The sequence below is a fragment of the Maylandia zebra genome, unplaced genomic scaffold (genome assembly GCF_041146795.1).
Source record: "Maylandia zebra isolate NMK-2024a unplaced genomic scaffold, Mzebra_GT3a scaffold11, whole genome shotgun sequence".
In the NCBI taxonomy this organism is placed as follows: domain Eukaryota; kingdom Metazoa; phylum Chordata; class Actinopteri; order Cichliformes; family Cichlidae; genus Maylandia; species Maylandia zebra.
Genome location: NW_027490041.1, coordinates 2,247,024 through 2,272,427, shown reverse-complemented (window position 1 = coordinate 2,272,427; position 25,404 = coordinate 2,247,024). Strand labels below are relative to the sequence as shown.

The 25,404-nt window shown below is 42.3% G+C and overlaps 1 protein-coding gene and 1 long non-coding RNA gene across 2 annotated transcripts in view; one reads left to right on the top strand and one right to left on the bottom strand.

Moving 5' to 3' along the window:
* LOC112432912 (protein NLRC3-like) overlaps positions 1–25,404 on the bottom strand; it is a 414,611-nt gene that overhangs the window by 335,431 nt on the left and 53,776 nt on the right. The gene's annotated exons all lie outside the window — the stretch shown is intronic.
* Positions 1–25,404, top strand: part of LOC112432910 (uncharacterized) — a 232,358-nt gene that overhangs the window by 176,743 nt on the left and 30,211 nt on the right. The window lies entirely within an intron of this gene.

Genomic DNA, 25,404 nt, shown 5'->3' with positions numbered 1-25,404 from the left:
TCAATAATGTAAAATCTAAGCAGTTGAAGGTAACTTTTGGTGTTCCTCAGGGCTCTGTGCTGGGCCCTAAATTATTTATATTATATATAAATGACATATGTAGCATTTCCAAACTGTTAAAATGTGTATTGTTTGCTGATGATACCACTCTGTACTGCTCAGGTAAAAACCTAGAACAGCTTCTGACTACAGCGGAAAAGGAGTTAAATATATTAAAAAACTGGTTTGATGTAAATAAGTTATCATTAAATATAAAGAAAACAAAATTGATTATTTTTGGCACTAGACAAATGAAAAATGTATCTAAAATAAGGGTTAATGGAATTGAAATTGAAAGAGTGTGCGAAAATAAATTTCTTGGAGTGATAATTGATGATAAGCTGAGTTGGAAGTCTCATATAAACCATGTGAAAACAAAAATGTCAAAAACCATTGCTATTCTCTATAAAACAAAGCATGTCCGGAACAAAAAATCATTATACACACTTTATTGTTCTCTGTTGCTTCCATATATGACTTACTGTCTGGAGATATGGGGTAATGCATATAAAACGAACACTTCCTATTTTCAAGTTACAAAAAAGAGCTATAAGAATTATAAACCTTAAAATCAAACTATATAGAACCAACTAACATTTTGTTTATTAATCTGAATACCCTGAAATTTTATGATTTAGTTGAATATAAAATGGCACAGATAATGTATAAAGCACAAAATAACTTGCTTTGCCCCAGTACTCAGAAGCTGTTCAAAGTCAGAGAGAGTCAATATGACTTAAGGGGAACAGATTTCTTTAAAACAAACAAGATAAGGACAAATATAAAGCAGAGATGTGTTTCTGTTAGAGGAGTTAACCTGTGGAATAGTTATGACAGTGAGTTAAAAAGGTGTAGTTCATTTTCCTTGTTTAAAAACATGTTTAAAAATAGAGTATTAGAAAAATATATAAATCAAGAATGAAAAGAGCAAAAGAAAAAAAACCCCTCTTGATTCTTTTGATTTGATGTAGTTACTTAACTAAGGTGGAAAGTTTTTTGTTTGTTTGTTTGTTTGTTTGTTTCAGGAGGTCTGCAGTCGTGGGTGAAGAGGGAGTAGAGGAAAGGGCTCATCACACAGCCTTGTGGTACACCGGTGTTCATTGTGATGGTAGATGAGCAGTGGTTATCCAGCCGGACATGTTGGGGGCGATTGGTCAGGAAGTCCAGTAACCATTTGCAGATGAGGGAACTGATGCCCAGCTCTGTCAGTTTCCTGATGAGTTGTGAGGGGTGGATTGTATTGAATGCTGAACTTAAGTCTATAAACAGCATTCTGGCGTAGGTGTTGTTGTTGTCCAGGTGTGAGAGGACAGAGTGCAGTGCGATGGAGACTGCATCCTCTGTGCTCCTGTTCTGGCGGTATGCGAATTGGTGGGGGTCCAGGGTGGGGGGGAGACAGGATTTGAAGTGTGCTAGGACCAGCTGCTCTAAGCACTTAGTGATGATGGGGGTGAGTGCTACTGGGCGGTAGTCATTGAGGCAAGATGGGTTGGAGTTTTTGGGTATCGGGACGATGGAGGTGGATTTGAAGCAGGCCGGTACCACAGCGTGGGCCAAGGACAGATTGAATATGTCTGTGAGCACTCCTGCAAGCTCCCCAGAACACGCTCTGAGAACACGCCCGGGGATGCCATCAGGACCTGCAGCCTTGTGGACATTGATCCTGCTCAGCACCGCTCCTACATCGGTGGGGGAGAGAGTCAGAGGTTGGTGGTCTGGCGTCATGCATTAAGTGAATATTGTCACTTGTTTAAACAGGTACATGGAGTTGTTTGCAGTGAAAGTTATTTTTGAACACAGTCAATATTCCTTCTCCTCTACCTGACATCCTTGGAGCATTAAGAAATGAGCCGTCAGAGGGTAACAGTCCAGAAATAATGCTAGACTCTCCAACTCTCATCTGTGTCTCAGTCACAAAAAGCAGATCCAATCCATTGGAGGAAAAATAATTTATAATGAAGCTTTATTTGCTAAGGACCACGCATTTGTTAGAGCCACCTTCATTGGAGCTGGAGCCTGGGTAGAAGTTGTCGGTGAAGCCAAAGTTAATGGGAGCAAATTCAAAAAGTTTATTCCATGACTCCCACAATGCAAAAAACAGTGAGCAGGGTTATGGACACCTAAGCCCACAACAGTAACCAGACAGGAGATAACAGGATCCAGGAGACGCCTTGGGATGTGGCGGAAGGGACCATAACCAGCTGGAGCGGCCGCTGAAGAAAAGATAAGTCAAGCTTTAAACTTCACCAGCCGACCGGCACGTTTACCCCGGTGTCTGTGGCGGTGTGTCGGAGCAGGTGGTGGCACTTTATGTAGCAAGTAATCAGGAACATCAGCCAGGAGCAGAGGATACCCTGTTTGTTTCTTCTGATTAGAGCTCTGAAAGCCGATGGCAAAAAACTGAAGATCCAAAGGGTTTTGGTGTTCCCCAGTTTTGAGTTGATTTCAGTGACAAGAATCATCAGAAACAGAACAAACAGTAAGAAAATTGACAGAGGTAAACAGCAAGCACACACACTGGGCGATCGTGGCTCAAGAGTTGGGAGTTCGCCTTGTAATCGGAAGGTATCCGGTTCGAGCCCCGGCTTGGACAGTCTCGGTCGTTGTGTCCTTGGGCAAGACACTTCACCCGTTGCCTACTGGTGGTGGTCAGAGGGCCCGGTGGCGCCAGTGTCCGGCAGCCTCGCCTCTGTCAGTGCGCCCCAGGGTGGCTGTGGCTACAATGTAGCTTGCCATCACCAGTGTGTGAATGGGTGGATGACTGGATATGTAAAGCGCTTTGGGGTCCTTAGGGACTAGTAAAGCGCTATATAATTACAGGCCATTTTACAGGCCATTTAGTTTAATTATGTAAATTACAATTAAGTAATCTGATCATCTACAAACTGAAATAATCTCAACATAAGCTGACGGAAGAAGAAGAAATTGAGGAAGAAGTTCAGGCCGTGTACTGAAAACATCTTTTTTCTTGTTATCATAAGACATTTGGTGTGACGACTTCTACAACTCAGTTTTTGGTTTTGCTGAAGTAAAGTTTACACTCTGAGGAGTCACAGTGTTGATATTGGACACAAAGAGAAAAGTTCCTGTAATGTAAAATGTAAAAGTTAAAACTAGAATTTTAAAATGGAACCTAAATCTGATTGGTAGCCAGTGCACCGACTTTAAAACAGGGGTCATATGAGCTCCCTTGTTCGAGCGGGTCAGTAGCCTTGCTGTCAGTTTTGAACAACCTGTAGACGAGCTAGCCCTTTCTTGTTTAGACAAGTAAACAGGCTGTTGCAGTAGTCAAGTCTTGTAGAGACAAAAGCATGTATTATCATCTCGAGTTCACTTGTTGACGCAATGGATCTAAGTTTAGAAATGTTCCTCAAGTGAAAAAAGCCGGTTCTTACTGTCTGATTTAAATGTCCCTCTAAAGAAAAAGCTTCATCGAAAATAACACCCAGGTTTCTAAGGTTATGTTTCTGTGAGGAACCTCAGTCACCCAGTCGCCGTTTAATATCAGGCACTGTCTGGTGCAATCATCAAAGTTTCTGCCGGGTTTATCTGTAAACAATTATTGTTCAACCATTGTTTAATGTTGGTTAAACAGTCAATCAGATTGGAGAGCTTATGAGCTTCAGCAGGCTTAAAAGAATAATATAGCTGAATATTGTCAGCAAAGAAATGATAAGATACTTCAGGAAACTGCTGTATTATCTGGCTTAAAGGAAAATTGTATATTAAAAACAGAATAGGTCCCAGCATAGAGCCCTGAGGAACTCCACACAACAACTCTGTAGATTCCGACGTGATCTGGTTTGCAGACACACTAAAACTCCTTTCAGATATATCAAAAGAAAACCAGTGAACAGAGCAGACATCCCAACCAGGTCTCTCAGTCTGTTTATCAGGATGGTATGGTTGACTGTATCAAAGGCTGAGGTAAGGTCTAACAAGACTAGGACTGTGTATTCTCCGGAGTTTGCTGACATCATAATATCATTAGTAACTTTCAGTAGTGCTGTCTCAGTGGAATGCAATTTACAGAACCCAGACTGAAAACGCTCATTGAAGTTATAGTTCTCCAAGTATGCTGTGAGGTGGAAAGCTACTGCCTTCTCAAGGAGTTTTGACATAAATGGGAGTTTGGAGATTACATTTTAAAGTAGTGTTGGATCCAGGTTGGGTTTTTTGAGTCTTGGTTCCACAATGGCATATTTAAAAAAGCTGGGGAACACCCCAGTCTGAAGAGAAACATTAAAAAGGTTCCCAACCCAAGGACCAATGGTGTCAAAAGCATTGATGAAGAGCTTAGTGGGGACAATGTCTTAGGGGCTTGTAGGTGGCTTCATTTTGTCCACCAGGGCTGCTATTTCAATATATATTTTGCAGTTGTAAACGTTGACCAGGAGTACAAAGGGAGTGCCTGACTCGGAGAACAAGAAAGCTTTGGGGAGATTTCAGCATTGATTTCTTTAATCATGTCAACAAAAAATCAGAGGAGTTTACTACTATCTACTTTAGAGTGTACATCTAAAGGTACCACATCTGGGGAGACAATATCACAAATTTTGTCAAAAAGAAACTTGGGATTTCTCTTGTTTTTTGATATGAGTCTAGAAAAATATTTGATCTAACAGTTTTCATTTGTCATTTAAGGAGTTTGCTTTTCTTCCATAGTCATCCCGTTTTGCAGCATATTCTCCTTAAGTTTAAGATAGACTCTTTTATCCAAGGGCATGTCTTTTGTAAAGCCGAGCTTGTTTTAATAGCTGTACACAGCTTTTACAGCTTTGATATTCTTTGACACTAGATATCAGGTGAAGGGATTAAATGTAAAGGTTTCTATGTCCCATTTACACTAACCAGTATTTGAGATTGTCAGACTCAAATGTCAAGGAAGGTGGTGGGAAGCAGACTACGCAGACATTTCAGGTTTCCAAAGGTGAGCAATTTATTTACAGTGAACTTAATTTAATGTGAAACTTCCCCCAAATCAACTGTATTAACAAAACTCAACAGAACATGGCTCTGGTGACACAGCTCACCTCTCCACTGTCTTGAATCTGGTAGAGTAGTGATGGCTCGCTTGAAGCTGACGCTCCGGTGCGTGTGTCAAAAAAATGAACACACTGGGAGTGAGGAGGTTCTGTTGTGTGGGAGTATTTTGAGTAGATTTTGGTCAATTGGGTGGGTTTTCCAGCTTTGTGTTCTGGCTGTTTGCTTTTGTTTTGTGCGTGTTTATTTTATTTGGAAAGGGGAAAAACTTAAAATGTCAAAAATCTGTTTTTCATAATATAAATATCATTAAATATCTTTAGAAAGACTTCCATTTGACTCGTAACATTTAATGTTATAAAAAGATATATTTTATTTTTAAAATAATCTTAAAATGGTAGTCTACAAAATGTGCAGCAATTTAATGTATTTATTCTCTTTAGCTGATAGTTTGTGGGGCCCAGGTAGACTGTATAACTGCATCTCTATCAGTTTCTCTGCACTCCAGCCTCTTCTGTGCCATGTGAAGGGACTTTTCTTAAGGCAGGAGAAATTATTCAATTCAATTCAATTTTATTTATATAGCGCCAAATCACAACAAAAGTCGCCTCAAGGCGCTTCATAGATACAGAGAAAAACCCAACAATCATATGACCCCCTATGAGCAAGCACTTTGGCGACAGTGGGAAGGAAAAACTCCCTTTTAACAGGAAGAAACCTCCGGCAGAACCAGGCTCAGGGAGGGGCGGCCATCTGCTGCGACCGGTTGGGCTGAGAGAAGGAAGACAGGATAAAGACATGCTGTGGAAGAGAGACAGAGGTTAATAACAGATATGATTCAATGCAGAGAGGTCTATTAATACATAGTGAGTGAGAAAGGTGACTGGAAAGGAAAAACTCAATGCATCATGGGAATCCCCCGGCAGCCTACATCTATTGCAGCATAACTAAGGGAGGGTGCAGGGTCACCTGGTCCAGCCCTAACTATATGCTTTAGCAAAAAGGAAAGTTAGAAGCCTAATCTTGAAAGTAGAGATAGTGTCTGTCTCCTGAATCCAAACTGGAACCTGGTTCCACAGAAGAGGGGCCTGAAAACTGAAGGCTCTGCCTCCCATTCTACTTTTAAATACTCTAGGAACAACAAGTAGGCCTGCAGTGTGAGAGCGAAGTGCTCTAATAGGGTGATTTGTAGAGCTGGGCGATATGAGATTTTTTCATATCACGATATGTTTTTTTCATTTCAGGCGATAACGATATCTATCACGATATAAGCCAAATAACTATATTTGTAAGATTTAAATGTGCCGTTGCTCACAAGTAAAATGTGAAATAATCAGCAGCTTGTTTTTATTTAAATATTTATTTCCCATAATAAGTTCAACAGGGTAGATGTACTTAAGGAACATGAGACTTTTTCAGATAAATAAAGGCAAATATTGCAAACTACACAAAAGGCAGCCGCTAAAGCGTTTAAGTTTCAAAATAGAACAAAGGAAACAGACTAAATTGTCAATTCCACTTAGAAACAAAATATTAATTCTAAAAATAAATCTTAGTTTGTTTTACAGAAGAACAGACAAAACTGACTAACTTTTGTCAATATCAAATAAACTGAGAACTAAAAGGAAATTCTCAATCTCTCCTTGTTGTATAGCTGAGCTTTTCAAACAGTTTTAACAGTTACTTTAGTCTGACAAAAGCCGAATGATGAATTAGCATTTCCAGTCAGAGACTGAGGCTACGTCCACATGTACACGGGTATTTTTGAAAACGGAGATTTTCCGTTTTCGTTTTCAAAAATAATCCCGTCCACACATAAAGGCAGGAATGAAGGAAAACGCTGCTATGAACATGCCAAAGCAGCAGGTGGAGCTAGATTCCTAACCGTGCAGAAATGTTGGCCAATCAGAAGTCTAGAAGCCTCGGTGGGAAAAAGTAAACAAAGCTGCGGCATTTAAGAGGACAAGAGCGGCGAGGTCTATCGCGATAGCTTAATTTCTCTATCGAGTAAAAGTTATATCGCGATACATATCATTATCGTTCTATCGCCCAGCTCTAGTGATATGGTACTACAAGGTCATTAAGATAAGATGGGGCCTGATTATTTAAGACCTTGTATGTGAGGAGCAGGATTTTGAATTCTGGATTTAACAGGAAGCCAAAACAGGAGAAATATGCTCTCTCTTTCTAGTCCCTGTCAGGACTCTTGCTGCAGCATTTTGGATCAGCTGAAGGCTTTTCAGGGAGTTTTTAGGACATCCTGATAATAATGAATTACAGTAGTCCAGCCTGGAAGTAATAAATGCATGAACTAGTTTTTCAGCGTCACTCTGAGACAGGATATTTCTAACTTTAGAGATGTTGCACAAATGGAAGAACGCAGTCTTACATATTTGTTTAATATGTGCGTTGAAGGACATATCCTGGTCAAAAATGACTCCAAGGTTCCTCACAGCGTTACTGGAGGCCAAGGTAATGCCATCCAGAGTAAGAATCTGGTTAGATACCATATTTCTAAGATTTTCAGGGCCGAGTACAATAACCTCAGTTTTATCTGAATTAAGAAGCAGAAAGTTAGCGGCCATCCAGGTCTTTATGTCTTTAAGACATTCCTGCAGTTTAACTCATTGGTGTGTGTTATCTGGCTTCATGGACAGATAGAGCTGGGTGTCATCTGCATAGCAGTGTAAATGTATGCTATGTCTTCTAATGATACTGCCTAAGGGAAGCATGTATAATGTAAACAGAATTGGTCCTAGCACTGAACCATGTGGAACTCCATAATTAACCTCAGTGTGTGAAGAGGAATCTCCATTTACATGCACAAATTGGAGTCTATTAGATAGATATGATACAAACCACTGCAACGCAGTACCTGTAATACCTACAGCATGTTCTAATCGCTCTAATAGGATATTATGGTCGACAGTATCGAATGCTGCACTGAGGTCTAGCAGGACAAGCACAGAGATGAGTCCACTGTCAGAGGCCATAAGAAGATCATTTGTAACCTTCACTAAAGCTGTTTCTGTGCTGTGCTGAGCTCTGAAACCTGACTGAAACTCTTCAAATAAACCATTCCTCTGCAGATGATCTGTTAGCTGTTTGACAACTACTCTTTCAAGGATGTTTGATATTAGAGCTGGGCGATATATCGAGTTTTTAAAAAATATCGATATATTTTTATACGAGATATAAGATGTGACAATATCCTTTATATCGATATAGTCTATGTTACGTTATAATTATACTTGTGGAGCCGCAAGTTTGCCTTTCTTTCGTCCACTTTCGCCTTTACAACGTTACTCGGCCTCGCCACTCCTTCACTGAACACAACTCCCCCTCCTCCCCCATCGCTTCACCTGCAGGAAGCGACAAGATGGACACGGCAAATCTCCGTTAACGATACTGCGCATCGACCCGTGTGTGGGGCTGGACGTTGTCAACGTGTTAGCTAGCTAACCACGCTAACGCCATGCAGCCCAGAGGTGGTGCACGGACTAAAATCCTTTCATTTTCTCAAAAGTTGACAGCGCGCCTTATGTATGAATTCTGGTTGTGCTTGATGGCCGCGAACCGATTTTATGTGGAACACAGCGCTAAGCAATCTGTCAAAAAATGTTTTAGTACGACTTTGGTAAGCTACGGAGCTGCACCACTTGATGGATTGTCAGAGCATTACGGCTGAGCCTCGCGGAGTGATACGTACTGTGCTTCAACACAATATTACAATATTACCCTACTGTGTATAAGGTTCGCAGCCGAGTGTGAAGCAGCGGGAATGAGGATCAGCACCTCCAAATCTGAGGCCATGGTTCTCAGCCGGAAAAGGGTGGAGTGCCCACTCCGGGTCGGGGATGAGTTCCTTCCCCAAGTGGAGGAGTTCAAGTATCTCGGGGTGATGGGAGAAGGGAGCTGGAGATCGACAGACGGATTGGGGCTGCGGCTGCAGTAATGCGGACGCTGCACCAGTCAGTCGTGGTGAAGAGGTAGCTGAGTGTAAAAGCGAAGCTCTCAATTTACCGGTCGATCTACCACCCACACATGCAGGGTCTTGGAGTAGGGGTATGTCACCAGGGTGCAGAGGAGGCTACCCCCCCCCCTCTGTCCCCTTCCGGCTGCCTCTGCCTCAATTTTATCCCACAACTTAGACATTCACATTATTCACACTCTCATTACACATACATATAGGATCTTGGGGGTGGGCACAATCACGGAGTCCATATTACCATCAGGGTGTACACCTCACCCCTGGCGTCGTTGCCCACCTCTCAATTTTAAATACACTTAGACATTGAGGGCTATCAGGAGGGACTATGCGCTTACCTGCTGCTCTCTGGCAGGTAGCTCCATGCCCTCCTGAGTTTTAATTGCACATTAGAACACACATGCATCAACACTACAATGAGCGGGTGGAGGGAGGTTTGGAGTCTTCTCCCATCCCCATTCTCTGCGGCCTGCTGGAGCGGGAGGGCTAGGAGGAGTTGGCCGTCCGACTGCGGTCTGGAGTGTGGGGCCTCCCTGCTGCTACGGAGTCGGGGCGGTCTGCCTCTCCCCACCGCAGGGAAAAGGGTAACACCACCTGGGTCTGGGTGCAGTTCCCCCCTCCAGGGGCAAGGGTACCTAGACCCGGTTTGTAGAGTATGCTTGGGGAGTGTGATCGTGTGTACAGCGTCTCTTTATGTCTGTCTCCACGTTGGTTGAGTGTGGAGTGAGTGCATAGGAGAGCATGAGGGGGGGAATGGATGTTTGTGTCTGTGTGTGCCTGTATGTCTGTGTCTATATGTCAGGTTGGGTATCAGACACCACCTCTCTGGGGACACCTCAGGCCCTCCAAGGTTTGGAGGCCTATCTCCACCCACCACCACTTCCCCTGCCGGTGGCGGACTCCCTCAGGTGTCGGTGCGTTGGTGGTTCTTTGTGTCTGGGGGTGGGCGTCCAGGTACACACCGGCTCACTCCTTGGCGGCCGCTTATTGGGGCCTGGAACCTGGGGCTCGCTCGGACCACTTCGGAGGTGGGGTGCCCCCGGCCTCTCGGCCTGGGGCTCGGTCACTCAGGCACAGCTGGCTGCCGGCGGAGCTCACGGGCGCGTCACTGCAACTCCCCCTGGCTTCTGCTCCGCGGCTGCTGAGTGAACCCTCATCTGGGACTCTCCTCAGCTCTTGCTGGGACAGTGGCGCAGCTGCCCCTCTGTTGGTTTTCCATGGTCTCTTGTGTTCTGGGGGCCTCTGGATGTCTGGAGTTTTGATCTCCTCCATACCTGCTTCATACCCTGGAGGACGGGGCTGTGGCCCCCCCACACTCCCTAGCAGATCGTTACATGGAGAAACCTTTGGAATGCAAGCACGCTGATCCACACAGGTATGCACACGGGTGTTCACTGCTCGTAGACTTAAATTACACCTTTCTTGGCTACTACTTCGAAGCACATCTGTCCTGCGTGCTGCACAACAACATTGAATATTTAGTATTTACTGCTGTTTACACTTAGCTAGATTAATGCGATGGTGTTGTGTTTAGTATGTTGCTTTGTTTTTTTTGTTTTTTTGCTTGTTTTCTATTCTTCTCTCAACAGGTGATCCAGGAGATTCTTATTTTTTTTCTCCCCCCCTTTCTCACTGTCCCTCTCCCCTTCTGTTTTTCCTTTCCTTCCTCTTTCTTTCTCCCTTTCCTATCCCTCACTCATGTCTGTCCCATCTGTAACATCTGAAAATAAAATATAATAAATAATAAAAACAAAGATCGACCAAATGGACCAATATGGCAATGCCACGAAGATCCATTTGGCAAAGTAAATCCATTGGGTATCCTTGTTGGTCTTCAGACAACAATTCTGATGGCTAAAGAACCAAATGGGACAGGCAAAAAAAAAAAAAAAAGAAAAAAAGAAAAAAAGAAAGGTTACTGGTGGATGCCAGCAACCATCTTGGAAGAGAACAATATAATCTGTTATAAGGCCTCCATTTGAAAATTGTGTATTTGATACTAGAATATAATAGCAAAATGTAATTTGAAGATAACATGTAGTATTTAAGTGACCAAGTAGTATTGGGTAAAAGTTATTGAATGGTGTTGGGATAAAGTGAGAAAATTGTGAAGGATTAAAATATTCCAAGAGCTCAAATTACTTCATCAAAACATGTTTAAGTCACATTTTATCAACACAAATTGCACAGGCTTATTGAACTTGAATAAATTGTGTTAATTTAACTCAATTGTTTAAGTTGCTGCCAAAGCAAAACATCTGTGTGCAACAAATGTCCACCATTGAATTAAGTAAATCCAACAACATATTTTTTTCAGTGTAGTTTGGACTTTATGATTTCTGTAACTGGAAAATATTATTTTGTTTAAAGACAGAAGTGACCGCATAGTTGCAACATCAAAGGGAAATATTAATTAATTAGCATCAAGTATATTTGTTGCTTAAGCGTTTGCACTATAACTTAAGTAGGATTATAACTTTTAAGGAAGGAAAGATTTCAGATATTTAGTTCACTGTTTCAGTTATTTTATATGAAATTAAAACATTTACGTTGGTCAAATATGATGCTCTAAATCAAATAAAAGTTTGAAAATAAATGATGTATTTTTAAATGCTGCAACAAATGTTCACAAAAAGTAACTATAATTAAAACCAGTTAAACAAAATCAAATGTTTGAATCATGCTTAACCAAATGCCAGGCTGGAGAGCTGAACCTAAAGTATACGTAGAAAGATTTCAACATCTGAGCAGTTTTTAATGTTTTTATCACATATAAATGTCACAGCAGTGGGTCCTGGCCCAATGCTTTGTGTTTTTGCTTTTCTTTGACTCTTGTTTTTCTTGGTTTTTGTTCTTCTTATTTATCAGGCTCTCAGTAATCTTAGTTCTCCCTCCCTCAGTGTTCATTTCAGCCTGTGTTTAGTTTCTGTTCCCGTGTCCCACGTTTCATCGTTTCATGTCGAGTCAGCCCTGTCTCTCTGTTTCCTGTGTCTCCCCAGTCAGCCCCGCCTCCCTCGGGCACTCATGTGTGATACAGAGTAATAAACCTGACTACATTTGCTACACTCTCTTTATTACCTGTTACTTTAAAATTCATACACTAATTATGTCTGCCCATCTCTCTAATGTGAAGGTCAAAGGTCAACATCCCAGTGACATAAGAATAATCCCAAAGGGGCAAAGGCAGCGGTTAATTTAGCACATTTAGCATTAAGGGTACAGCAAGGATATACTTTTACTTATTGTGGCAGGGGTGTGGTCTCTGGCCTGCTGCAGCGGAGGCTGGTGGCGGGACGTTGGACGGCACAGGTGAGGGTGATGGAGCTCATGACTCTCCCCTTTATAGTGACGGAGGAGACTGGCGTGGGGGAAGCGTGTAGTGGAGGAAGCCGAGGAGAGAGCTGGTTTCTGGCTACAAAGACGGCGTCAAACCAGAAAAGATTGCTCGTGGTCAAATAATGTGTAATAATGATGAAATAAATAGGCCATTGGGAAAAACGGGATTTTGAAATAAAGACTGACTTTGAAAAAAAGGACATTTTGGAATAAAAATGGCTGGGAATAAATAAAATGCCTCAGGAATAATTTCTGTTATTGTGAAAAATAATGATCATGAAATAATATTTCACAATAATAAGTAAATTTATATAGCAGAATGCAATATATTTCACAATAATGAGCTTTTTTTCAAAATGTGTTCAATTATTTCACAATATCATTCTCACATTACATATCTGTGTCTTATTTATTCACATAGTTATTTATTTCATCATGAGTTATTTATTTATTTAATTTTGAACACTTTGGAGTTCCATATGGTTGTAGTGGGCTTGTAATGTAAATGTGTCTGATTAAATGTGACATTAATGCTGACGCTGCATCAAACCCTGATAAAACAGTTCTATTAGTGGGTCTGTGTGATCAGCATCAGTGGGTGAAGCTGAGGCCTTGACTAGTAGAACGTCATGTTGGTGTTTAACAACACATGAGCCAACATCAGACTCCGAGATCTTCTGATGCTAAAGATCAGAAGATCCAGTGTGACATCATCGTTACCTGGCAACAGCAGCCCTCATCTGACTTTATTGGAGGATATTTACACCAGCAACACGGTTTAGTTTGATATGACGGATTAACAACATGCTGTGATATCCAGTTCATCTGTAATAGATACTGGATCTAATCAGTCAGCAGATATTTGATCAGCTTATTTATAATTATACTAGAAACAAACACAACTGTGTTGGTGATTCATGCAAACTTGCATATCAGCCTTTGAAGGTTTTGTAGTATTGAGAACAAAGAGGTTGTGTTAGGGCTGAAAAGCCCGACTTGTTCTCCTCTGCAGGTCATCAAATGCACCACAGAAGTTTGTATTTGCACAGCCTGTATATGTTTGATGGCTTTATTATTCTCTGTTCAAAGACAGTAAATATGGAAAATGTCTCATGTAGTATCAGCTTCATGTAAAATGACTGCAGCAAACATTTAGAGAACATGTGCTGCTGTTTGTCCTACATTTCAACACTGAATGAACCCTGAAAACATGATGGCAGCTGGCAGGTTGGAGTTCACATGAAATATCGGCTGTATGAAGACTGGAAATATAGATGATAAAAACATGCAGCCAAACATTTGTGGACATGAATAAACTATCTGATCCAAAAAGCAGGAAGTGACACAGCTAGAAAGTGTGTAACAGCTGAAGTCAAATGTGATGCAGAGTTGAATCTGCACTTGGATCCATCTGTGAAAGGTCCACATGTAGGGATCACATGAGTCCTGATGTTTGTCAGTCAGCTTGATAACTCCATCTACTGTGGGCTACATATACTGGACTGGTAGCTCCACAGTGTTGGAAAGAAACTATTAAATGTGCAAAGTTTAAAATCAGAGGCTCTTCTAACACAGGAGCCATGTTGAGTTTAGATCACAGCCGACCACCGGCAGTCTGAAATGGAATGAAGCCCATTGACAGCCAGCAGGTCTAAACAGGAACACACCCATTTGTATGTGTGGCAATGATGTGGCTGCAGCTGACACAGGATTGGTTCAAACTAAACATCAGACACATTTCACAGAGTTCACAAATAAACTCACGTTTTTATTTTTGAAGATGATCATAAAGTAGAATTTATGGTCCAGTAGAAACAGCAGGAGGTTTGAGCCCCTCAGCCCTAAACTGAGTGTTTCAGCTGATCTGAGGCTTTCTGGGAGTTTGTTCCAGATATAAGGAGCATAAAAGCTGAATGTAGCTTCTCCGTGTCTGGTTCTGACTCTGGGAACTGATAAAAGACCGGATTCAGATGACCTGAGGGATCTGGAAGGTTCATACTGGGTCAGGAGGTCACTGATGTATTTTGGTCCTAAACCATTCAGAGCTTTATAGACCAGCATCAGAACTTTAAAGTCTATCCTCTGACGGACAGGCAGCCAGTGTAAAGACCTCAGAGCTGGACTGATGTGGTCCACTTTTTTGGTCTTAGTGAGGACTCGAGCAGCAGAGTTCTGAATGAGCTGTAGTTGTCTGACTGATTTTTTAGGTAGACCTGTAAAGATGCTGTTACAGTAATCAAGCCTACTAAAGATGAATGCATGGACTAGTTTTTCCAGGTCCTGTTGAGACATCAGATCTTTTATCCTTGAAATATTCTTGAGGCGATAGTAAGCTGATTTTGTTATTGTCTTAATGTGTTTTTCTAAGTTTAGGTCTGCATCCATCACTACACCCACATTTCTCGCCTGGTTTGTGGTTTTTAGATGTATAGATTGAAGTTTTCTGGTGACCTGTAATCGTTTTTCTTTGGTGCCAAAGACTATTACTTCAGTTTTGTTTTTGTTTAGCTGGAGAAAATTGTACGGGGCCTTGGTCTCCTGGTGACATTGTGATATATATTTGTGTGTCATCTGCATAGCTATGACAGTTTATTTTGTTGTTCTTTATAATCTGTGCCAGTGGGAGCATGTAAATGTTAAACAGAAAGGGTCCCAAGATGGAACCTTGGGGAACTCCACATGTGATACTTGTCTGCTCGGATGTGAAGTTACCTATTGATACAAAGTATTTCCTGTTTTCTACGTATGTTTTGAACCAGTTTAGTACAGTTCCTGAAAGACCTGTCCAGTTCTCCAGTCGTTTGAGTAATATGTTGTGGTCAACTGTATCAAATGCTGCACTGAGATCCAGTAAAACTAAAACTGACATTTTTCCACTGTCTGTATTCAGACATATGTCATTAAACAGCAGAAACAGGATTTGGAGGAAGATGTTAATAGATTAGAAAGAATTGTACACTGTGAATCAATGCAAGTCTTTCTATATAGACAGATCTGTAATAATCCCTCAGGTAGGTTCCTCTGGGACAGTCACAGATAGAGACACCAATTCTGACATCCTTTGAAAGTCTGACTTTGAATTTTCATCACTCGTCATGCACACAGATGTTAATTCTACATATTCCTGGTACTGAACTCTAAATCAATATGAAGAAAATGCTCCTGCTAATCTGCATCTATGTTGATATCAAATCCTTTTCCAGCACATGGATAAATCTCTATAAATCTTTCAGTCTGATCAGAATGGGCACAGTGTTGTTATTGCAGCTCCCTGATGTTTGAAAAGCTAAATGTCCATTTTAAAGTGCTCGTGTGTAGGATTGTGTTTCCTTCCTTTGTGCAGTTCTTACAGTAAACATGTTTGAATGTTTCCTGTTCCCCTGATGCTTCTTCCTGTTGGATAAAATTGGTTTGAATAACATGTTCTTATAGGTTTCAATGAACTTCAAACTGTGATCCACTTACAAAACTGTCTCATTTTATTGGAACGATCCACATTTGCATCCATTCACGGTACATTTGACATCTGAACACGTTTGTACACATGATGAAAGGACAGATGGTGTTTGTGTGTCCTTCTTAAACTTAGTGTGGATGTTTCATCATGTAGAACTACTTAGAACAAAGTCTTTGGAACATTTGGAGAACACGTTTAGGAAAGTAACATCCTGGTAGAACATTTTCTTAAAGCAGAGCAGAGCTGCAACATGACTGTGAGGATTCAGAAGAATAAAGTCAGAATACTTTATTATTATGAAGACTAAAGTGCACCTTAATGCTGCCGATGAACACACATGTTCTTTGTGAAAGCATGTGTGAGCACAGCTGACGTGCACCACACTGACCCCACTCGCCCCATTTCTTCATCCACTTCTTGCTCTTGTGCTTGAAATGAGACGCAGCAAAAGTCAGAGGCTCTAAAATCCACAAAAAGGGGGCTCGTTAGATCAGGATACTGGATGTGATCCATAGAAAACATGGATAATACACCACTTTATTTGAAGCATCTGTAGCACTGCCTCAGTTCTGGATGTTTCCACAGACTCCTCTGTGCACCAAAAGGAAAGGTCAAAGGTCAGCAGCACATGTAGTTGGGACAATTCTTCAGTTGCACAAACTCTACAATTTTTTTCCTCCAATGACGACTTTTCACTTGCAGAAATGGTCCTGTGTGATTTCCAGGCTGTGATATAAAAACTAGTTCCTAATGGCAGCGACTCACTCAGTAAACATGTGTTTCCTTCACCAACCTCACACACAGATCCAATAAGATCAGGAAGTGGGCAGTATAGTACAATATGTGTTATTCTGTGCTGCACTGCCCAAACTAAAGATCTGCTGAAGTGTTGGAAATGATCCAGATGTTTATTTTGGACGATACAGCAGAAGATCAGACATGAAAGTGGAGATAACACAGAAGACCTGCAGCAAAGGTCAGAGGTCAGACTGGGCCCTGGATTCAACAATGAGCCAATGATCATCAAGCAGTGACTAAAGCAGAGCCCTGACGTTCTGACATTCATCACACAGTCAGAACAAATGTCTGCTGATGACTTCATCTCATGAAACGACTGATAGATGTCAGTTCATTGATCAGCTGAGCTGCTGATCTTCATCGTCACAGAAACATTCAGCTTGTTTCAATCAGTAAATAACTCCCACTACTCCCAGTTTGAACTGTTCCCACTCAAAATGCTGTGAGAACAATGATCATTGTAGAACTTCACAAACATCACGTGTTGTTTTCCACATGTAAGATCAGCAAACACACAGAAACTTCCTGTTGCCACACACGGCCTCTAAAATCTCTTCCACGCTTTCTGTCTGAAGTCCACTCTCTGTGTCGGATCCACAGGAAACAACAAGATCTTATTAACATGGTTTTCAATGTGTCTCCTTCCAAAAAGTCCAACCAATGAACAAATGTGTGTATTTGTGGAGGCCGAACAAAAGCATGACACATTTCTCTGTTTCTATAAACTGGAGTCAAACACAAACATGAAGAGTTTCACTGACAGACTCCAAAATGCCCCCACAGTGGATCAAAGGGAAATCCTACAGTGTGGCCAGAGACTCTTAATGGCTCCAACATCAACACATCCACAATGTTGGATCCAGTTCTGCCTCACAGAGTTACTAAGACACACCCTCTGCCAGCATCACAACAGCTCCACCTGCTTCACCTGCCTCCTCAGCATCTGTACACCTGAAGAGAAAAGAAAGGCTCCAACAGCTCAAATCTACAAAGGATTCATGAAGTTTCATCCAACAATAACATGTTTGCCTTCCACAGTGTGCTGTTAGACACCACTGTACCTCTGCCATTTCAAAAAGAGCAGCTTGGGAACATTTTGGCTCCAAACACTTTGTGTTTAAGTTCTTTGTTTTCTTTGTGAAGCCGACAACATCTGGAGCTTTGTGACTCATAGAAACATCATTTTGTTCTTTACATGACAGCAGATTGGGACTGAATAATCAATCACTATCAAACCAATAAAGACAAACATGCTGATTTTACAGGAACTTTGTTGGAGAAGCTGCAAAGACATGAAACTGGTGGAGATCCCAAACCAGTTGATAGTGCTGGTTATTCCAAATAAAGCTGTTTCCCTTTGAGATGAAATGACTTTGTGTCCTGATATATAATAAAGATGTTGTTGTTTTTGAGCCCCTGTATTAAAAGTAGTTGTTGAAGACTTCTTCAGCTTCTTCTCAAGGACATCAGCTGCTTGTTTGGCAGCAGAGGCAGTTAAGAAGCTTCCTGAAAAACACTGAACAGTGAGTTCACTGTGGCATATGACAGATTCAGCTTTCTGTGTGCAAATGTGTCTGTGTCGACCTTTCAAATGCTGTTGAATCCAAAACATCAGCGGTTCCTCGGCTGCTCACTTCATGCACTTCTGTCTGTGTGACAGTCCAATGACATCACAGCTGTTTCCAGCCCCAGTGTCTCAGGACTGGACACCTTTAAACATGTCGAGGATCAAACAGCGTCCAGCTAAACACACATGAAACTATCAGAGCTGACAATCATTCCAATAACATCTAATGGTTCATGTATGTAGACACAGGACTACAAGGAAATGGCTCTCAGCATCTGGCTGTGGGAACACATGAGTCCCTGTTTGTGTTCAGATTGTGTGCATGTTTTAGACGTGTGTCACATGTAGAAACACAACAATCCCACAATGACACACAGATGTGTTTGACACAGCTGTGCAGCTGTAAGTTGTTTCTAATGATTCATTGAAGCTCTTCTAACATTCTGGAGACGATCAGTACATGAATCTGTTCAACACGACAACAATTTGACTTCAGTGTGAACGTTTGCCATTAAATAACCTTCTTCATCCAGCTGACAGCATCTTCATCCTATGATGTGAACAGTTCCTCCTGTTGATGACAAACCTCTGACAGGATCTGCTTGAGGAGCTTTTTCATGTGCAGCTCTCTGAGCTCAGGGCTGAGCTGCTGTTTCATCTTTAAGAGCTGCTGCCTCCTCGCCGGACTTGTTCTCCTCTTCTTCTCCTAATGACACCATTTCTGCTTCATATTAAATTCAATAAAGATGCTGACATGTATCTGTAGCAGCAACATCATTGAATCTAGAACAACTGGAGCCAAACCAGTGGCTCTGCTGGGATCACTGGTGAGCCAACACTTCCTTGTTGATGCAGATTTCAGGGCTTCCTTTTGCTCCTCCGTTATAACTGTTCTCTCTTCTCAACACATGATGACACAAAGGAATCAGCAGTGACAAAGATGATGCTGAAGAGAAGCACACACTTCACACATATAACAGAGCAGTGCAGTTACACACACCTCTGCTCGACATCAGGCCTCAAACAAAGACACAAAACACTAACTTGACTCTAAACAGAAGAAACGAGCAGCTGTTTCTGTTCTGTGCTTATTTATATTTGACACACATGCTTCTCTTTGTGCAAACACACATCGCACTATAAGGGTAACCTCGCACACAATGATTGGACAGCACAGTGATGATGCTGGGAGATCCTATACGCAGCAACACAGAAACACTGAGAACTTTAAACAATGATGGAAAGTGTTATAAATGACTTGTTGGCCTCTGATCTGTCACAAACAGCTGAAACGTGTCTCTCATGAGTCACATGAAGGTTTTTGACAGAAAGGACAAAAAGTAGCTGCAGTCAGTTTGTGTCATTTTTATATTTATTCATCTGGGAGAAAAATCTGAGGGACATTAAAATGTGTTTTCAACAGAGACAAGAACATGAATATAACAGAACAGGTAAATGAACATGTTTCAAGTAAACAGCTGGACTGATCAGGTCCAAACACAGAGTGATAAACTTGTCAAACAGCTGTCATATCTTTATATAGAAGCTCTTTATAAATGCTGCTCACTGCAGTCTGTTTACTAATAATGTCAAAGTGTTAGAAACACAGAAACATCAGAATGGTCTTTGTTCACAGAAACCTGTCTGGGATCCTTTGTTGTTCTTTTGATGCAGAGTTACATTATAAATATAAAGAGTTATTTCAGAGTCTCATCAGTTTTCCTGCATGTCTTTATTTAACACATCAGCAGGGCTGAAGCTCTCATGTTAAACACACACTGATCTATGGACACGTTCATGTGTTTCTAACAGAACCAGGCTGTTATCAGCCTGCACTAACATTATGTCACACACACTGAATGTAACAGTGACAGTTTACATCATCACACAATCAGCTGTGATTGTTTCACTGTCATCAAACGAGTCAACAGGAAGTAGAATCAATAGAAACCAATCATTTCCTGACAGCATGTCTGATGGAAATAAGTGCAGATTATGTATGAAGTCTAACTGTACACAGTAACTGTGTTACAATAAGGACTTAACAGCGCCCTCTGCTGGAGTGTTTCAGTACTGCGTTAACTAGAATACACCACCTCCTCCTCACACCACCTGCTACAGCTCTACTCTTCTATGACTACAGTCATCCACAGCACTGATGTGAGGTCACATGGTTCATATGTAAGGAGCACAGCTGACCTCAGGTCAGTTTAATGACTGTGAGCAGCAGCTGTGTTATTGTCACTGTGACAGGGAGACACTCTCAGACACAGCGCTCATGTCAGCTTGTTCTCATGCAGGAGGATCAGGAGCTCCATGTTTGTCTTTCTGTTTGAATCATGATGTGTTTGTGCCATCAGAGTCTGTCATGAGTACTCAGGGTTTCACAGCAGCTCTTCTGGATGCTGACGAGGACTCCAACCTCATGTTTCACCTCTCTGAGCTTCTGATGTCTGTGAACACTCGTGTTTCTTCTCTGGGCTCATCTGGACAAAAACACCTTTCTGTGTTTGGCTGCAGCCTCATTCTGACTGACAGGAAGTGTGTTATCCATGAGCTGCACTTCTGTGAGGAAGTTTCCTGCTGTGTTTCCTGTCTGTGGACAAACACGAGTGTTCCAGCTGAGGACTTGGTTCCTTCCACCTGTCCATACAGGACATCACGCTGTCTGCAGCTCTGTAAATGCAGCTCCAGGTCCTTCCACGTGCTGCTCTGTATTTGTGCAGTTTGTAGTGTGTCCTGGGAAACGTAGCACACATGGTGTTCTTCTGCTGTTTCCTCCTTTCACTGAGTGTGAAACACTGACGCTGTGCTGTTGTTCACAGAGGGGAGCTGATTCTAGCTGCAGCTGGACTCTGTCATCTAACTGAATGTGTTGGTGCTGATCACGGGGCTCTGAGGGGGGAGCAGCAGGAGGACTCTGGATGCTGACGTCAGTGTATCTGTGGAAGCTCCCACAGCGTGTCTGTCATTCAATATTGTGCTGTATATTGTATCTATGCAAAGATGAACAGACTGTGTGTTCACTGGTCTCTGTGCTGCAGCTCTGATGTCATCATCACTCCCTCCTCCACCCTCAGCAGTCCCAGCATGCTGCTGTGGTGCACCCCACCCTCACTCTACACCTGAGCCACAGACCACACCCTCCACCTCAATATACACCACAGTTTTCTCTGCTGTGGAAATGAGATCAGGAGGAAATCATCATTATTATTATTTAATAAACGCTCACATTAATGTGGGCTTATTTGTTTCATATTAGAAACATTAGTTGAGTGTTTTTAGTATAAAATGGTCAAAGTCCCTCTTTTTGCTCCTCCCCTCACCTGTGGATGGACGGTGCTGTTACCGTGGTGACAGCTTGGATGTGTTTCAGTCCTGCCTGGTTATCACTGCAGGAATCTTTCACATTTATTACAGGTAATAACTCTGATTTTTCTGTGTATTATGAATCAAATGTATCCTGATACACACAGAGATGGATGAGCAGAGGTTTTTTTTGCAGTTTATGTAGTTACTATGGACTTAATGCATACATATTATTAAAATTAGGGCTATAACAGTTGTATTGATGTATAGCAACTTGAAATGCTCCCACAAATGGCTCCACAGCATGTAAAAATATAACAAAAGCTCTGGCGGACTTGGTTCTGTGGTCAGTCTTAAAGGGTGAAGTTAAACTCTGTAATCTTCACTGTGTCACAGAGTTCAGTGAGTCCCGTTATTCACAGTATCAATCAGATCATCAGAGAACAGCTGATCAGCAATCAGTGGTGCCAACAGCGCCTCCTGTGGTGAGAGGATGCAATAATGCAATGTAGCATTTTTCCACTCAACACTTGCAGTCATGGAAACTGTCTGTTGGATCTGTGTGACGTTGCTTTCTTGGTTAGAGTTCCTCACAAATGTCCAGATGATTCTTCTAATGAGGCGTCGACCATGTTTGCAGCTCTTTGGAAGAAAATGTCGCCCTTTGCCATCCTTACTTTTCTTTGACTTCTTCAAATGCAGCTGAACTCCAGCTGGTATTTTCTTGGACTTTGCAGCTGTTTCTGGTCATCAGTTCATTCCTGCAAACCTCTGAAGCTGAACAACAATGATGCTGCATTGCTGGCTGATCCCAAAAGGTTGATTCTGTTCATCTGGACGTTTTCAGAAACGTTTGCTCACTGATCAGGTGACTTCTTCAGTCTCAGCTGACTGCAGCTTTACAAGCTTACAAACAGCACATTTGCACAATGACTGAAAGCAGCAGCACCTGATATATATGATACTAATATAATACATATACATATATAATCCATACTAATGATGAAGGAACTGAGCTCACAGTCCATTGTTCATTCAGTGAACTACTCAGTTTATTTTGGGCCTCAGAAATGCTCACTCTGTTTGTACATCACTGTCAGCAATAGACTCATTCTGCTGTGTGGACAGGAACACATGTGACATCACTTCCTGTTTGTTTGTGACTGAAGAAGTTTACAAGGAATCATTTAGAAGAGTTTCAAACATCAACTGATTGAATCCATGAATCTGAAAACGTGTTTGTGAGTGAAAGAGACAGACATGTACAGACTGAACTATCTGTTCAACAGTCAGAGTGTTTCTGTAACAGGAGACACTCTTTACACTCCACTCAGCACAGGGACACTGAGGCACCAGGAGTCCAGAGAAACCTAAACCCAGGATAAAGAGTTTGAGTGAATGTGGTGTTGAAGGTGTGGAGGTGGATCAGAGTGTCAGAGGAGACTCTGTAGAAGGACAGAGTGCCAGCAGGACAGTCCACATACACTGCTGCTCTGTTAGAGACAGAGGAGGAGGAGGAGGAGGAGGAGGAGGAGATGGATGTTCGACTGTTATTGTGACAGACAGAATGAGGACCATCATCAGAGCAGATCAGACTCCAGGACTGATCATTGCATCCAAACACACAGTCATCACTGCCTCCTTTCCTTCTGATGCTTCTGTAACTCACTGATATATAAACGTCTCCTCTCCACTCGACCTCCCAGTAACAGCGACCAGTCAGACCATTTCTACACAGCAGCTGAGGATAAAAACCATCAAATCTGTCTGGATGATCAGGATATGACTGAACCTCCTCCACACGTGTCACCTTCCTGTTGTTGTCAGACAGTTGGAGCTTTGTGTTCACTGTGTTTGTGTCGATTGTGAGTTGACAGGAATCTGATGGAGAGAACAAACACAATCCAGCTGCAGTTATTGATCCATCATCTGTTCATTGATTGACACTTTGATGATGACTCCTGACATGATGAAGATGGTTGAATGTGTGCTGCTTTGTTTTCATGAATCCCATTAAAAACACACTTACACTTCCTCAGACCTGGTCTCAACCATCGGACTCCAGCAGGCTCCACCCTGAAAGGAGGAGGGGGGTCAGAGCAGCACAGTCAGCATGCACACATGGACATTACATGGCTCTCACACACACACTGTTACACACTGAGCTCAAAGCTCGGCTCCACTGTTTTATTCAAAGAAATCTACATTTATTTATCAGCACATTTAAAAACAGCTTGAGCCAAAGTGCTGCACAGAGTAGAGAGAAAATAGGAAACATACACAGTAATGACTATAAAGACTGGTCAGGATTGAAAGCTACAGAGTACAAATGTGTTTCCAACCGGCTTTTAAAAATGTCCAGTGTTGGTGACGACCTGATGTGAAGGGCGACTGTTCCAGAGTTTGGCTGCAGCCATCGATAAAGCTCACCTCTGTTTTTACGTCTAGTTCTGGTCAGAAGCTGCTTATCTGCAGACCTGAGGGCTCCACTTGGATTCTTTTGTTAAAGAGAGATAAGATGGAGCCAATCCATTCACAGATTTAAAGACAACCAGATCTGGAAGTGGATTCTACCACGTACTGGTAACCAGTGGAAAAAGCTGGTGATGGGTCGTCTAGCACAGACCCACCGCTGGAACCAGACAATTGATGAGGGAGAGAACTGTGACAGCGCCGTTCCTTCACTTGACCTCAGTCGCTCTCGTCTGCTCCCTCGTAACACTGCTCTTTATTGAGCTTACATGAATATGCACAAGTTCATTATGACGTCTTACACAGGTATGAACAAAGAGTACCAGTCTGTGCATAGTGAGTGTGTGTGTGTGTGTGTGTGTGTGTGTGTGTGTGTGTGCGTGTGTGTCTGTGTGTGTGTGTGTGTCTGTGTGTGTCTGTGTGTGTGTGTGTGTGTGTTCCAGATGTGACCCTGTGACCCCAAAGCTGGTGCTAAGAGTCCAGCGGTCCCCCTAACAAAGGGCTCTTATACTTAACCAGACACAGAGTAGGTGTCCTCCTACACCAGGGGTCTCAAACTCGCGGCCCGCGGGCCAATTGCGGCCCGCAGGACGATAGTTTTTGGCCCCACCTTAATATGAAAATGTAATGTTAGTTTGATAATGTATGACACTTTACAGTGTTGTGGGCGGAGCTGAATTAACCCACCAATCAGGGTGGGATATGGATCTCAGGGGACACCAGCCGGGCTTGATGCAAGCAGGGAAACATTTCTCAATGAGTCAAAGTTCCAGCAGCGTTGCCCTGGAGTGTTTCTTTCTTTCCTGTGCCTGGCTGGCTTCCTCCTTTCTATTGGGCAAACGCCGACATTCGCCCCAGCGCGCTGCGTTCACAACACTTCAAAAAAAGTTGTTTTTTTAAGTTGCTGCCCAGCGGGACATTATACGTATATAGATTTATACACACGTCAGTGGGATTTAAAGTTATTTTTCCACAGAGAGAGATCTCATATTAACTCTCACAGTGATGCGTAGGCGGCGGGATAAAAGAAAAGTCATGAACTCAATGCAGCCCAATTTAGTCTGCAGTCACATAGCGACACCTGTTCATCGGCAACAACAGTCCCCGGTAACCCGGACTAATTATAGGGTCGCACCGTAATTTGTGGCTCCATGTTTTTATTTGCATCACTGCGTTTGCATTGCAGCAAACATGAACATTACATATATTTCAATATAATGTAAAAGCAGTCAAAACAACTAACATCAGAAACAGCTGATGTTATTTGTTATATGTCACGGTGTCATTTCCGCTTCTTTCTCCTGTAACAACAGCCCGGCGCCGTGAGCAGTCGCCTTTTTTGCGCTCGCTATCCCTGCACTTTCTACCATCTGCAAACGCCACGGTGTTCGTGTCGTCATGAAAGACATGAACATCGAGCGTAAAAACAAAGGAGACTGCTACCGGCTTTTTATC